Source organism: Indicator indicator, chromosome 1, assembly GCF_027791375.1.
Source record: "Indicator indicator isolate 239-I01 chromosome 1, UM_Iind_1.1, whole genome shotgun sequence".
Classification (NCBI taxonomy): Eukaryota; Metazoa; Chordata; class Aves; order Piciformes; family Indicatoridae; genus Indicator; species Indicator indicator.
The window spans coordinates 115,540,646-115,557,547 of NC_072010.1; positions in this window are offsets into that span (position 1 = coordinate 115,540,646).

Here is a 16,902-nt window from a genome sequence, read left to right on the forward strand (position 1 = left end):
GTCTCTCTCCAAGCCAAAGACACCCACCTCTCTCAGCCTTTCCTCATGAGGGAGATGTTCCACTCCCCTCATCATTTTTGTGGCTCTGCACTGGACTCTTTCAAGTAGGTCCCTGTCTTTCTTGAACTGAGGGGCCCAGAACTGGACACAATATTCCAGATGCAGCCTCACCAGGACAGACTAGAGAGGGAGGAGAACCTCTCTCAACCTAGTAACCACACCTTTTCTAATACGCCTCAGGATACCATTGGCCTTCTTGACCACAAGGGCACATTGCTGACTCTTGGTCATCCTTCTGTCCACCAGGATCTCCAGGTCCCTCTCGTCTACTCTGCTCTCCAACAGGTCAGTCCTCAACCTACACTGGCCCGTGGGATTGTTCTTTCCCAGATGCAAGACTCTACATTTGCCTTTGTTGTACTTCATTCAATTTCTCCCTGCCCAACTCTCCAGACTGTCTTCAGTCAGCACACTGAAGGCAAAGTTGTAATGAATTAACATACAGCTCCAAACTGCAAACTTGCATGGATGAGCAAGGAGCTTCTGGAAAAACTCAAATGGAAGAAGGAAGTTCACAATATGCGGAAAAAGGGACTGGCCTCTTGGGAGGAATATAGGAACATTGCCAGACTATATAGGGATAATATGAGGAAATCTAAGGCCCTCTTGGAATTCATTCTGGCAAAGGATGTTAAAAATACCAAGAAGGGCTTCTTCAAGTACATCAGCAGGAAAAGGAACACCAGGCAAAAATGTGGTCCCTCTGCTGAGTGATGTGTGTGACCTAGTGACAGAGGATATGGAGAAGGCGGAGTTACTGAATGCTGCCTTTGCTTCAGTCTTTACTGCTAAGGCTGGCCCTCAGTCCCTGGAGGTATGAGGGGAAAATTGAGAGGAAGGAAGACTCTCCCTTAGTCAAGGAGGACTGGGTTAGAGATCACCTAGAGAAGCCGGACAACCCCAAATCCATGGGCCCCAGATGAATGCACCCACAAGTGCTGAAGGATCGGGCTAAGACACTCTCCATCATTTTTGAAAGGTCATAGAGAACAGGAAAGGTGCCTGAGGACTGGAGGAAAGCAGTCTTCACTGAAGTCTTCAGAAAGGGCAAAAATGAGGACTCTGGAAACTACAGGGCAGTCAGCCTCACCTCCCTCCCTTGAAAGGTGATGGAACAGTGCATTCTAGATGTGGTCTCTAAGCACATGGAAGAAAAGAAGATTATCAGGAGCAGTCAGCATGGATTCACCAATCTGACAGCTTTCTATGATGGTGTGGCCAGCTGGGAGGATGAGGAGAGCAGTGGATGTTTACTACCTTGACTTCAGCTTGCTTTTGACACTGTATCCCATAAAATCCTCATAGGTAAGCTTAGGAAGTGTGGGCTAGATGAGTGCACAGTGAGGTGAATTGAGAACTGGCTGAATGACAGAGCAGAGGGTTGTAGCCAGGGGAGCAAGGTCTAGTTGGAGGTCTGTAGGTAGTGGTGTTCCCCAAGAGTCAGTACTGGGTCCGGTCTTGGTCAACATATTCAACAATGACCTGGATGAAGGAACAGAGTGTACTCTCAGCAGGTTTGCTGATGATACAAAACTGGGAGGAGTGGCTGACACACCAGAAGGCTGCCAGAAGGCTGTGCTGCAATTCAGTGAGACCTGGATAGGCTGGAGAATTGGACAGAGGTGACCCTCATGAAGTTCAACAAGTTCAACCCCTCCTGCACTTGAGGAGGAATAACCCCATGCATCATTACAGGTAGAGGTTTTTAACAGCTGGCAGCTGAGCTCTGGCAAATCTGTTTACAACAGAGGGGTTTCTCCTTCCCCCCTCCACCCCTCTCTGGCTGGGCAAGGAGGAAAAGGACCTGGGAGGCAGAGATGTTAGTTGAGATAAGGACAATTTACTACTCGGCTGCAGGGACATCAGGTTGCACCAAAGAAAAGAGAAATAGCAAAGCATGCAGCAGCAGGGGAAGAGGCAAAAGGAAACTGGAAAAAGGGATGCACCCTGCCTGGAAGATGGGGGAAAAAAAATAAACCCAACCAAGCCAAACCATAAAAAAACCCAGAGCAGGAAACTTTACAAGCTATAGAATATACTCAAGTCCCATAAGCCCTGGTCAACCCCTTCCTGTTATGCAGTGATCATGATGTTAGCATGGTATAGAATATATGATCCAGCTTGCACTGCAGCACTGCAGAGGTGGGGTGGGTAGCTCTGTCCCCTATCCCTCATCCCTTCTAGTGGGGCCAGTCAGCTTAAACCAGTGCAGGGTTGACTTTCTGGAAAGCAGCTGTGCAGAGAAGGACCTGGGACTGCTGATGGACAAGACCACCATGAGCCAGCAATGTGCCCTTGTGGCCAAGAAGGCCAATGGTATTCTGGGGTGCATTAAAAAGTGTGAGGCCAGCAGGTTGAGGGAGGTTCTTCTTCTCCTCTACTCTGCCCTGGTGAGGCTGCACCTTGAGATTTGTGCGCATGAAGTTCTAGGCTCCCAGTTCAAGAAGGACAGGGAACTACTGGAGACAGTCCAATGCAGGACCATGAAGATGATTAGGGGACTGGAGCATCTCTCTTATGAGAGATCTGGGGGTCTTTAGCCCACAAAAGGGAAGATTAGGGGGAAGGGGATCTTATCAGTGGTGTCCAGTGATAGGACAAAGGGCAATAGGTACAATCTGGAACACAGGAAGTTTCACTTGAACTTAAGGAGAAACTTATTTACAGTCAGGGTGATGGAGCACTGGAACAGGCTGCCCTGTTGTGGAGTCTCCTTCTCTGGAGATTTTCAAAACCTGCTTGGACAGGTTCCTAATGCAATGTACCTGCATTAGCAGGGTTTTGGATTAGATGATCTCCAGAGGTCCCTTACAACCCCTGCCATTTTATGATTCTATGACATCCTACCAGCCAACCCCTGCACAGGCCTTCGTGCAGAAATGCATCACACAGAAGAATTTTGATTCAACACACACTTAAAGCAGCCTTCTTTATGGTAGACTCATTTCTCCCACTCCTTAGCTTCTCTGCTAAGATCTTTTATCTTTTCCAGTGGTGATCAGATGAAAAATAAGGAAGTCCTTAAGGACAAATTATAGGGGGCTCTGGCCTGTTTGCTAGTATTGCAAAATTAATCCATGGTTTGCTCTCTAAGTCCAGCCTGATCATGTGTGCATGCTTTCCTGAGGGCTCACCACATTCTCACTGATAGTCAGGAGCAGTGCAAGTGGGAGCAGAATCTGGCTCCAGAATCTGGCCCCAGGATCCAGCTCCCAAGTTCATAGTGAGAGATTGTTTCATAAGGGAGCACTGCTGGGAAGAGCAGGGAATCACTCTTTTAGAGCCACTTCACCTGCTAATTTTAGCTTATCAGCAATACAAAAAAAGTCATTTCTGTTCCTGGATTTGGTCATACTCTTGCTTGTCTTACCACACTTCAGGATAATCCACGTACTGTGATATAAAGTGGAATAACAAACTCAACAGTTTCCACTTAAAATGCTTCAGTGCTGGTTCCTCTGAGCTTAGTTTTCAGCTTTTGTCTGGCCAAAATCCCTTGCTATGCAGAGTTTGGACCAAAGTAGATGAGGGGAAAACTGTCTGGTTATCTGCTTGATGACAGGTGATCCTGACAAGCAGCAAGCTTGTATCAAAGGGTCCTTCTCTAACATGCACTCTGTAGGGCAGGGAGCAGTATTTCTTCTCCACAGAGCACTGGGAAGAATGCTGGGAGAGCTCAAGAGGATGGCACAGAAATTCTGCCTGGAGTCATCAATCTCCAAGAAAAGTGCTGTAACGCACAAGCTCCATGGTCCCACTTGTAAGACAGTGCATCCATAAAAGTCTCAGAAAGTGCCTAGAGACAGCCCCCAAATCCCTGGTGCTACATTTCATATCAGTGCAGGAGAACATGCCCAGCAGTAATAAACTGCCTCAGAATCAGGCACTCTGCAGGTTCCAGAAGCTCACGACATGAGAAGCTCAAGACATGAATTTCTTCAGGCTTTATTTCACCACGTCTGCCTGGAGTGCAATCTTAGCACTAAACTGTGTCACTAATTAGGGCCAAATTTACCTTCATGGTTCTTCAGAGAAGTACTACAATATAGAGAAACTCAGAAATTTCTAACACTGGCTTGCTGAACCTGAAACACTGTGTTCAATCAACCTTTGGTTCAAAGTGTTTTCAACAGCATCGTGATTCCCAGCCTGTCCATCTTAGGGCTGGGAATATTTCAAATTACAGGGCTCCCTGACTGCCTGGGAACCAGGATTCTTTGGTGTTGGATGGCTCCCTGAAGCCCTAATTATTCCAAGCAGCCTTGACTTGACAAAGTAATATCCTTGTCAAATGCACCAGGGCTAAGAGCTGTACACAGAGACCCTATTTCACAAATCTATCAGAGATATCAGAGAGGATAAGAATTAATTCTGCCCACTCTAGATGCAAACCTCACTTTAGAGTGATTTTTTTTTTTTTTGGTGAACTGGAAAAGAAAACTGTTTGTGGTGGTTTGTTTTTTTTTTTCTTTTGGTTGCTTGGTTTGTTTGTTTCAGCTAGCTTTGTATATAAATACTAAAAGCTCTCTAAGCAACATCTCTGAAACAGAACTGGGATAATTCACCACAATCATCAACACTCAGGAAATGATACACATCTTTTAGTGGCACCTCAGACACAAAAACAGACTCTCTTTGGTGCAGTAAAACACAGAAACTGAATCTAGATTAGAAATACATACTGCTGCTATGTACTATCATTGCCAGGCTTCAGCAGAACTAAAACATCTTTCTACTAACGGAGAAAGAAACCTCAGCCAAAACCAACAAGAATAATTAAAGCAAAAACCCAGAAGTAGTGGTACAGAAGTGACTGCTGAGGGAAGATAAAAGCCTCTGACAAGAACAAGCCAGGTTGTGACACAGCCTTTCACAAGCTGGCTGCCTCATTACAGGAAAGCCTGCAAAACCCAGGCAAGCTCTCAGTGTCAATAAATTAGAAGCAAAAATGGAAAGATAAAGCACAGTACGAAGCCGCCGAAGGGGAACAAGTACATGGTTGTGGTGAGGGAGCAGAGACTGCTCCAAAGAGCTGCTGTCTGGCAGAATGCTGAAACTCTGAATGAGGCCAAGACGAAATCATTTCTTCAAGATGTCTGGGGAAAAAAATGACAGATCCTTAATTAAAAAGTTTGTGTGTGGGAAAGCTGTATGTGGTCCTGGAAAGCAGGGAGGATAGCAGATAAACTTCTTGCTAGATGGGCAGTCTCATGCCAAATAAAGACTCAGAAACTGACAGGCAGATGTAGAGGATGTAATCCCAGCATGAATGGCTGTGCTTATGACCCCAGTAGCTAAGTCTGGCAGCTACTCAAGGGTCTCTGGCTTTCAGATGGCACAACGAGTAGTTCCAAACGAATCTGAACCCCTCTACACAGCCTGAGGATCAGCAGCCCTGCCTCCATGGCAGCCTTTACAGACCACCATGGCTCCCAAGGCTGAAAGGCTCTTTAATTATCCTGGGATAGTCCCTTCTCATTCCAGATACAGGTCACTTCCAACAGGAGGGCTGATAAGCAAGCCCAGGTTTTATAATCTCATTTCTACTTGCATCTTCACTCTGATGCTCCTGCTGACAACAAGGGCATAGGTGAGACATTTCCAAAGCACCCTGTTGGCCATGATGTCTCTATAGAATAGGCAAACCATGCCCCACCACAGCAGAAGGCATTAAGGATTCACACTGTTCTTGTCTCGGTCTTGGAGTTTGTATGTCACACTGACAATTAAGAAAATCCCAGGAAAGCCAGGGAAAAAGAATCCCTAGACAGAGGAGGCATAGGAAAATACAAAGATGTTTTCTTCTACAAAGGTGAATAGAATGATGACAATTCTTACTGCTCTTCAAAGGGAGCCCACCTCTAGGGATAAAAATCTGAAAGATTAAGAAAGAATGAGGCTCAGCTAAGCAGAGTTGTAACTGGAACGAGAAGTTGTTATTTCATTCTGCAACTTTCCAACTAACTTTTAAACTGTTATTAAAAAAAAAAAACAAACTTCATTTCAAATCTTCCTAAGGCAGGAGCCACAACTTTCATCACAAATAAACTCTTCCAGGTAATCCCATCAAAGCCAGATACTGCTTAGCTTGCTACAGGGAGGCCTACTGATTCCAAATCACCATTTTACTCTTCATCAACTTCATGCAGGGAATATTCTTCTAGAAGACGTGTATATTAGTACCCCCACACAAAGCCATTTCTAAGGCATGTAAGTTCCCCAACCCTTATGCTACAATTACCTATGGCAGTGATTAAAACCTCATTTAATGTAACAGTAACATTGACTACTTGCAGGAAGTGTCAGACAGCCAAAGCTCCAATCAAGATTAGAGGCTGTGGTGTGATTTACTGACTGTCAGATTGGCAGCTGAGAGTGACTGAGTCGGAAAACCTCTTTGCATCATGTAGAGGAGGCACAAGTTAACAGGCAAAGGTCAGAGGCAGCTGGAGTTTGCTTGCCTCCCCACAGATTCATAATTGCTCATACAATGAAAGAGGAAGACAGCTGAACAGAGCTGCTGGGAACAGCTCAAAGCCTAGGGAGTTCACACAATGCTACAGGCTTGGGGCTGAGTGTCTGGAAAGTTGCCTGGCAGAAAAGGACCTGGGGGTACTGGATGACAGGCATAAGAACATGAGATAGCAATGTGCTTAGGTGGCCAAGAAGACAAACAGCATCCTGCCCTGCATCAGGACTAGTGTGATCAGCAGGAGTAAAGAAGTGATAGTGCCCCTGTACTTGGCACTGAGGATGTTATGTTCAGTTTTTGCCCCTGTACTTGGCACTGGGGATGTTATGTTCAGTTTTTGCCCCTGTACTTGGCACTGGGGATGTTATATTCAGGTTTTGCCCCTGTACTTGGCACTGGGGATGTCATGTTCAGTTTTGAAGCCCTCGCTACAGGAAAGACATTAAGTTGCTGGAGTATATTCAGAGAAGGGCAACAAAGCTGGTGAAAGGTCTAGAGAGTAAGTTTTATGAAGAGTGGCTGAACAACTGGAGGGGAGGAAGCTGAGGGGAGACCTCGTTGCTCTCTACAACTACCTAAAAGGGGGTTGTAGTGAGGAGGGGATCAATCTATTCTCTCTACTATCAGGTGATACTAGGAAATGGACTGGGACTGTGCCAGGAGATGTTTAGATTGGATATTAGGAAAAATTTCTTTATGGAAAGAGTGGTCACACATTGGAATAGGTTGCCCAGGGAGGTGGTGGAGTCACCATCCCTCGAGGTGCTCAGGTAACATGGACATGGCAACTCGGGCTGTGGTTTAATGGACATGGTGGACTCAATGATCTTAAAGGTCTTCTCTAACTGAAACAATTCCATGCCTCCTACGTATAATTCTCCCTATGTGCTTCCTAAACCAAGAGGAATAATAAGACAAGAGGCAGAGGAGATAAAATTCACATCTGTTATTTAAAGGAAAATGCATTAAGGCATATGAAGTGCTAAAATATTATGGGACTGGGACCATGTAATCACCTCTTAGGGGACCTGTACAAAAAGCCATGTCTGCATCACAACATCATATGTAGTGGTATGTTGCTGTCACACACGTTGTATGGAGCAGCAGAAACCCTGTGTAGAAAGACAGATTTGATGAGAGATAATAATTAGGAAAAGTGATGTATATGGTGTGTCTAGAAGATTGCAGAGTAAGATATGAGCAGTGCAGACAATTTGCACTTTGAAGCTACCACATCAGAGCTTCGTTTATTTGGTCCTACAAGCATGTCACACATTTCCTGAATGGCTAGCTTCCAAAACAGAGGCAGAGCTTTCATGTGACCTACCTTTACATGCCAACAATTAGGACACCTGCACAGATAGCACATGACACAATGTTCCTTTCACAGCCAATGGAGAGCAGCTAGCAGGAGACAGTTCATCTGACCTAATCCATATATGCTGTAGGACACGAATGATGTTCATACCTGAACCTCCACAGTGACTGCAGGTGGAGCCTAGACTGCTGACTCTGACACAGATATTGAGGACACCTACTTTTTTTGGTGAGACTAAACTCTTCTACCCAGCTACCACCAGCACCATCACCTCCCAGGTTTGTTGTACTTCAGCAATTCATTTTTTTCTAGAATGTCAGACTATCAATCTCAAAACCGGGTTCAGCAGAGGAGAGAAGCATAAACTTATTTTCAAGCAGACATTAGCAAAGGAAGGACTTAAAGAATCAATTTGCTCACACAAGACCTCCACAGGTCATCAGAGCCTCTGCATAGTGCTCCAGCTATAAATACCCACCCCTACTGAAGTCAGCAGCAGAACTGCCACTCACCCAGTTGTGCCCAGAACTTTACCCTAATCATCTCTTTGGGTTTGTGCACAACCGATGGGCAAATACTACAGTCTGAAGTCAGAGAAATTATTATCCTGTAAACAACGTTTTGATAAGCCATCCCCTTGCCCTTCCCTGTTCTTAGTTGAAAGACTAACTTTCTTTTACTGTGCAGTAAAAACAACCCACCCATATCAGGTTAAATTTCATTCCTACAACTTCATCAGAATGTTTGTTCTTCTCTATCACTGAGATCAATATTTATCCATGTGGGTGGAAACTGTTCTCTCTGCTCACCCCGCTGTTATCATGTTAAAGTTTAACGTCACTAAAGAGGTAGTAAATGACAACTAAACCTACATAAGTAAAAAAAGGGGTTTATTTGTTTAAGTAAATAATGCCTTCTACTGAGAAAGCCAATTATATTGTTCCTAGGCAGGATCCTAAAGACATTTTTCACTGTAATGAGCCTCTCTTGACTGCCCTTCTTTTGATAATGTCACTCCACTTGGAGAAGTGTCGAGCACAATCTGATCTTTTACTGGCTTCACACCACTATGACAGGCAACTTCATAGTATTGCTGTTGACATACAGAGGTACACAAAAACTGGTATCAGATCTGCCTCTCTATTTATCACTTTTTTTTTTTTACTTTTTTTTTTTTTTGGTTTCATAGTTTCCCAACACTTTTTAAAGCAGAGGAGAACTAGTTTGTTCTTTTTTTATTTTTCTTTCAAAGGTTTTTCTAGACTGTCAGCTGAGAGGAATGCCTGCCCCAGCACAATTTAAACAAGGTGGTTTGTTTATGTTGTTGTTTTTTTTTTTAATTAATTAATTATTACTTTCCTATTTTAATGAGCATTCTAGTAATTATTAGCCATGCTAGGTAAACTCTGAAATGGCTCGGAGTTCAAGTTCAGTTCAGATAAACATACAAAAGTTCAGATGCTTATCCAACTGCTTGCACTTCTTGAGTCTGCAGAACATGTCTGGAAGCCTATCAGGTTCCCAATCTCTCTGCTCCCACATGCCAAGTCATGCCAAGAATGCTCCAGTTGCATTTTATCAAGGTGCTTCTACATGTCTGATTTTGGTCCTTTGCAGAACCAAGAAATACAAAGGTTCATTAAGAGGAAGACAATGGATGAGACCTTGAAAGAAATTATTTTCCCCATAAACCAGTGTTTTCAAAGGCTGCAAAAACCCATACAGTGAACCATGCCTTGGCAAAGGGCTGGCTTCAAAAAATTTACCCCCATCTATAGCTTATGGCCAAATCATAGCTTCCTCCACATCTCCCCTCCCTTTCCTAAATAGGATGCCTGTCCATCAAACTGGTCTGAACTTTCTACTCATCTCTTGTTCCAACTGCTACCCCTCCCTGGTGCCTTTAGCAAACTCCAGTGGTCTCCAGGCACTGACCTTAAATCCCCTCACCTGACAAAGATGCTCAAAGCACACCTTGAACAGGCCCAGGTTCCTCATCAAAGGCACTCAGAGTGAATACTTTTAAAATAATCCTATAGCAAGTGAAGGTGTCTAGCTAATTAGCTTTTGACCATACCTGCCAAGGAAATGGAAAGTCTGAAAACAACACATTACAGCCTGTGGGGAGTTAAGCATGCTTTCCAAAAATCATATTAGTCTCCAGGATGAGTTGTCCTGGGTGAGGGAGCATCATACTCTCCTGTTAACATATTGCCCCTGTGAACACAAGAAGGTACAGGCTGTCAATGTTGAGACATGGGAACAAACAATAGTGCAGCATTCTGGGGCAGAATAAAGTGGGGGCTGAGGGTTATAACCCACTCCAATCCTTAAGGCAGTCAAATAACCTAGTGAGGAGTAAGAAAAAAAAATAATCAACCTGCAGTAGTTTTGAGACATTTCCCAAAATGCTTTAATTTAGGCTTTCTTTACATCTTGGTTAATACTGAGACATGTGTTAATTACCCTTCAAAAAACATTTTATCCAGGGTCAGTAGTGAATAGCTTGTTAGCTGAAGACAGAAAATGGAAAGGGAAGGCAATAGTCTTTCTCTTGATTGAACCATAAGATCATTAAGATGCTGAGTGGATGAAGATCGCTGAACTGGCCACAGTGTGGGTGCAGCAAAGTAAAGTTGGACTACTCAACCTCAAGACATCCTAACATAGTCTACTCCATAAGCAGGAGAGACAAGGTAGATGGGATACAAATACAGTGCTGTTTGTGATGCCCTCAGCAATTCACCTGCTGGGAATTCCTGCCCAGCTTTGTCTCAGAAAAGCACAGTGTGGTTTGGGGAGAAACTGTCACAAAGCAGGACTGAGTGTGCAGTAATAGAATTATGCTTCACAAGGCTACAGATTAAAATCAGGTGTTGGTCAAAATGAGTTTGTATGTATGAGCAATCTCTGTGCTCAGGTATTAGGAACATCAAGACAGCTTTGTTTTCACCCTTACATTTTGAAACTCATCAGAAGCACCTAGCATCATGATATTTGCAGGAGCAGAGAGAGTGAACAACTGAAAACCCAGTTGGACCATATGGTCCCACAAGCCTTGCATATGTTGATGGCAACAGAATTTTCCAGGAGGTACCCAAAGACTCATATGAATTGCAAAAACAGGAAACTCTGGCTGGGCACACCTGCCCTTTCTACAGTAGCAAAGAGAAGATGAACAAGGTACCTACCTTGTTCCTACCTTGTACCTACACTAACACCCCCTCCTGCCATGCACAGAAGAACGCTGCTAACATTTGTAATCTCATAGCAGCTATGCCAATGTTTGCTCTCTCCTCCACTCCCTTCAAACTGGAGTTACAGAAACCAAGAGACTGTGTGATTTCAATCTTCATATTTTGTTTTGAAGACCTGGAGTTTAGAGCTCTCATGGTTTCAAAGAATGGCTTGAAAGGATAAAGCAAATTCATCTCACAGACTCTGAAAACTAACTCAAGATCTCATAAGAAGAAAAAAATCACAATTTTAAGTCCAGCTGCACTTCTGTGTAGCTGTGCACTGCAATTTCTCTTATTATTTTACATATTATATGGCCATTTTTACTATAATGAATTATCACATTTACTTCAGAAATACATTGTAGTATTTTCAAAAAGCTGCTAAGTGAAATCTGTTCTTCTGATATAGTTAATTGCCACACACAGGAGGTTCCACACCAACATAAGAGCACCTGAACAGAGAGGCTGTGGAATTTCTGTCTCTGGAGGCATTAAAAATCTGCCTGGACATGTTCTTATGTGGTTTACTCTAGGTGATCTTTCTCTAGCAGGGAGGTTGGTCTAGATGATCTTCAGAGGTCCTTACCATTCTGCAATTCTGTGATCTCTCCCTTTTAGAGGCAGTGAAACCTCTGAAATCAGCCTGGTTTCATGTGTATCCCTTGCATTACAACATTTTTGACAGAGTAACTCATGTGCAGCCTGGGGGTTAAATCTGGCTGTGTGGTTTCACTCCAGGCTGGACTACCCACCATGTGCCACATGAACGAGGCCATCAGGCTGGAGCCCCATGCTGGCCACAGCCCTCCATGTGGGGATGTGCCTTAATCCAATGAAATCCATTACTAGGGCATGCTGCTGTGGTTGTGAGGAGCAAGACAATTAAAACCAGGAAAAAGGAGGTGGGGGGAGATGGGAAGATTAATCCCATTGTGTTACAACTTTCCTTATTCAGTGAAAAGGAAATACAATTAGGCAGAACATATTAAACACACCTACGTAGATATCTAAACATCTCCCTGGTGCACTTGAATTCCTGCCTGTAGATGAAACAGGCAGGCACCACTTCCTTAATCAAATTAGAAAACTCAACTTAAAATTATTCCCCTCTGGAGAGATATTTACACCTCCAAACATATTCAGCGAAAAAAGAACATGAAGCTGAAAGGAAATCACTGAATTATTTATTATGGTTTTCTAATGGTCTAGGCTTACAATTTCAGACAGTAAAATGTACAGTAGAAAATGACTGATTACAGTGTACACCGGAAATTTTGGGGAATTAAAAGAAAACTGCTTTGCATAATAATTGCACACTTCCATTTCTGGTGGAAAATTAAAAAGCCATTGCTGCTCACTAAAGATGGCTATAATTGCAAGTCAGGGAGTTTGGAGATGGGGGAGGGAAAGAGGAGGGATAGAAAGAAAGAAAGATCAATGGCAAAGATTCACTGAGTTTGTGGAAGTTAACGTGCCAAATTAGGTGATTCTCTAAAACACAGCTCAGGACAGGAGAAACAAAAATCCCACCTCTCTGAAATGGGTCAAATAATGGGCCACTTTCACTCAAAAAAAGTGAAAGAGTACTTTGGTTAGCTCACATAAGATTAAATACCTCTGAAGCAGTGGATCTTTCTCCTTGTGGGCTCCCGTGATGCATGGCACAGACTCTGTGAGGCAGAATGCAGACTGGGGATGGTCGAGATGGTGTGTTCTGAATGGGTAGCAGGACAAGGCAGGAGCAAGCCCTGTGGAGTAGGGGCAATGGATATAAACTACAGCACAGGAGGTTCCATCTCAACATGAGGAGGAACTTCTTCACTGTGAGGGTCACAGAGCACTGGAACAGGCTCCCTGGAGAGGTTGTGGAGTCTCCTTCTCTGGAGACTTTCAAGACCCATCTTGGATGCATTGCTGTGTGACCTGCACTAGATTGTATGGTCCTGCTCTGGCAGGAGGGTTGGACTCGACGATCTCCGGAGCAACCTTCCAACCCCTAACATCCTGTGATCCTCTGAACTCTGATGGTATTTACATGAAGACTGCCTGATACAGGAATCTCATGAGAAGATCCCTTGGTCAAAGTGACCATGAGGGCTAGGGGAGCAGGGCATTGCACTTCCACTGGAAGGGTGGAGGTTGCAGATGAAGGAACCACTAGTGCTATATGCAGGGGCACAGAGAGTTCACATACACAACCCACAGTCATGAATTAAAGAATCTGGGGATTAATTACATGTCCTGCTGCACACAGTGAGAATATTTTCTCTCCCTTCTACAACAGCAGATTTTAGCTGCTACCTAAAGAGACTCAGAAAATCTCTCCTCTGGTCCTCTCTCAGACTTTCACATCAGAAGCAGAAATCAATCTTCGTTGTCAGTAACAGTGTTACAAAGGGATTACATTTTGCAGATGAATTAAGCATTTTCTGTGTAATAATGTCTAATATTTTAAAGTACCAAATGATTTATATATGTATAATACTTTTATATTTACATGCATATAAGCACATATGTACATTTATATATTCCTATTGCATTTAAACTCTTTCTTGCACTGGTACTAATGCAAATTTATACATGTTTGAACTTTATTGTATTTGTCTGCTACATATACTATTTCATGCTTACATATAACTGAAGGTAATAAGGCACCGCTACACTAGCTTGCTGGCTTCCAAATTACAAGCAGTAAGGAAATGAGGTTTTCACCTTTATGTTAGCTTAATATACTGAACACACAATCATGCCTGAAATCTGTAACAACACAGTGTACATTTTGCACCTGAAGATTTTATAAAGGCAAATGTTCCCAAGTAGCAAGTAACACTACGATTTATAGCCTAGGAATATTCCCACACAAGCCCCTGAAATAACCAGAGGAATTGCTTTCCCAGCCTTCTGCAGTTGTGCTTTTCCTTGCAATTGTGACACAAGTCTTCACTTACACAAACCTAATGCTTTAAGTGTATCTGTACAAAAAATGCACAATGTTAGACTTTGGGGGACTTTCATGGAAGCTCACTGAGGGGCTCTTAAGGACAGCTTATGGGTACATACAGGCAATTCCTGGATCCCATCCCTTCTGATGAGGCTCCAGGATAAAAAAAAAAAATAAAAAAAAATAAAAAAAGAAAAAGGGAGGTAATCTTTACAGGGATTTCTGCAGCTCTGCAGAATGCAGTTTATCCTACCCATTCCACACAGACACACAGATACACTCACTGACCTATGGATCACTTCCAGACATGGTCAGAAGCTCATGGAGATGCTGGCACACACGCAAATAACCACCCAGATGATTGAGACTATGGTTAGCAACATGTACTCTGGAAAGATCTTCAGACTGGCAAGCAAAAAAGTAAAATTCAAATTAAAATAGAAAAAAAAAAAAAGTAACAAAACCCTATTAGTTCATACCCAGCAAAGACAACACAGTGCTTTGCCCACCTAGATATCCCCCTCCAGACAGCCACTGTACACAGGCACACAATTCACCTGTTAGATTTCCCTCTGGTTTAGGATGTGTCAATGTATGTAGGTCTGGGCTAGAGGGAGTTCACCATTCCTAGTGCATCCCTTCTCTCTGGTTTTCATGCTGAGAAAGTACTCTTGTATCAAGACAGGAGAAGGAACTGTATTTGGCTGGTATACCAGTAGGGTTTTCAATCCTACTGCCAAGAAAAAGCAGCAGGAACTTGCAGGGATACTTGTTAGAGCTGGAAGCCACCTGCCACCCACACAAACCTGGCCTCTCCTAGAGATGCCTCTCCCAGAGATACCTCTCCTAGAGATGCCTCTCCTAACACCTACCCTCTCTCATCCAAGCCCAACGGCTGAAGGATGGAAAGCCACAGAACAAGGTGGATGCAGGCTTTGCTCCCCTGAAATACAGGCAGAACAGAGATGGACAAGATGACCTTCAAGTGTCCCTTTCAGCCCTATGTGTTCTATGATTCCATGGAGAAAGCAGAACAGATAGATAGCTGTGGAAAGGAGTTCAGGGTTGTATTTTCAGAGACCTGAGAGTTGTGACATTGGTGCATTTTCTGTGAAACCCATATACAAATGAATGACAGTTACATGAAGATAATCTTGATTTAAGGAGTCAGTACAAACCCAAATTACACAGTGTCTGTGCAGTAAGTGCCAGTGTAATGGGAGGTTTTAATTTTGGGGTCAGCTGGGACATTTCAAGATTTTTTTTCTCTTTGTTCTACTTCCAGTCATCCAAAAGCACACCAGTCATGTAAGTGACTTTCCTTGTAACTCAACAAAAGCTGTTTCTTAACTGTGGGAAAGGATAGAAAAGACTTCTTCCCCTCTGGACAAAGAACTTTACTTCCAGAGCTTTGTTGTCATGTCTAGCAGAGGAGCTAACTCAGCACATGAACTCCCATCAGGCCTGCCTTCATTTTTCAAAGCTGTTATTCTGTGATGGTGCTTAAAGGAGCAAAGACAATTTACATTACTGGGAAAAAATAATGATGTTGAGCAGAGCAAAGTACAGCACCACAGAGGAGCAAGCACAAAACAGCCACAACAAGGTAAGGTAATACAAACCAGGGTATGTTAATATAAATGCACCCACATCTTTGATTTTGCAACAGCATTAAGGAGAACTGGAGAAGTTCAGCTTCTATGCAAATTGGGTAAAAGTATCTATCAGCAGATGAGAAGCCCATGGCTTGCACAAGAGACAGCACAGCTCATTCAAGTGAGAGAGCATGACAGCCTGAGTGATTGGCAGAGGGCAAACATGGGACCTTCTTCCTTTGTTTCTCACCTGCAAGATGTGGAGAGAAGAGGAAAGAGGTTTGAAAGACATGCACACGCACACACACACACAGTTTTTCACAAAGCACATAGCTACACTGTGGGATTCATTACCATAGAATGCTATGGAAGCCAAAAACATAACTGGAGAGATTAGTCTAATTCATGGGAAAAAAGTCCATTATGAGCTATTACACACAATAACACAAATACAGCCTCTGGGCCAGGAAGTCCCTGTGCAGCGACAGCCAGGAGTAAGGAGGATGTGCTGGAGGAAACGTGAGCATCTGCTTGCTCCCTTCTTGCCCCCTGCTCTGACTGTCCACTGTCCAGAGATGGGATTGTCAACCAGCTGGCCTTTTGGTCTTTTGCAGTGGGACTTTTCTTCTTCAAGGGTCAAAACTTTCAGTCACTTGGACTTTGAGTCATATTCAACACCCATCAGTGCCCAAATGGAAAAATTCCTGTCAGCATTTAGACAATGTCTGTCTTTACCAAAAATCTTAGGATTGCTGCATCTGAGGGTGAAGAAATAACTGGCAAAAGTGAGCACAGCTTTCGGGGGAAATTGACAGGGTTCACTTCCACTCACCCACCCTGTCTGATCAACTGACTATCTCCAATATTCCAGAAATATATGGTCTACGGATGTTCAGTAGGTGTTTGGAGGGATTTCCAGGTGGATGGTTTCCTAAAGTTATGTGGTCAGGTCTGCCTCAGCCTGAGGAAAAAAAAACAAAAGTATTATTTGCCCCTCTACTTTCTCCCTAACTTAATGCTTTCTATACCTACCTCTTACCACCAAATATTTATAAATATAAATGTTGAAATCTCCAGGAATGTAAACATCTGGAATTACCCAGAAGATTAGGCAAATGAAGCCAATGTTTTACCATTCTACATGTAATCAATTCCATTGCTGAAGAGGCCTTGGAATATTTTCTTTTTGTTGCTAGCAGTTTTTATGAAATGCTTCAAGTATCATTTAAGTGGAAGCAGCCATTGCTTAAAAAGGAAAGAGAGATGTGCTTGTTATG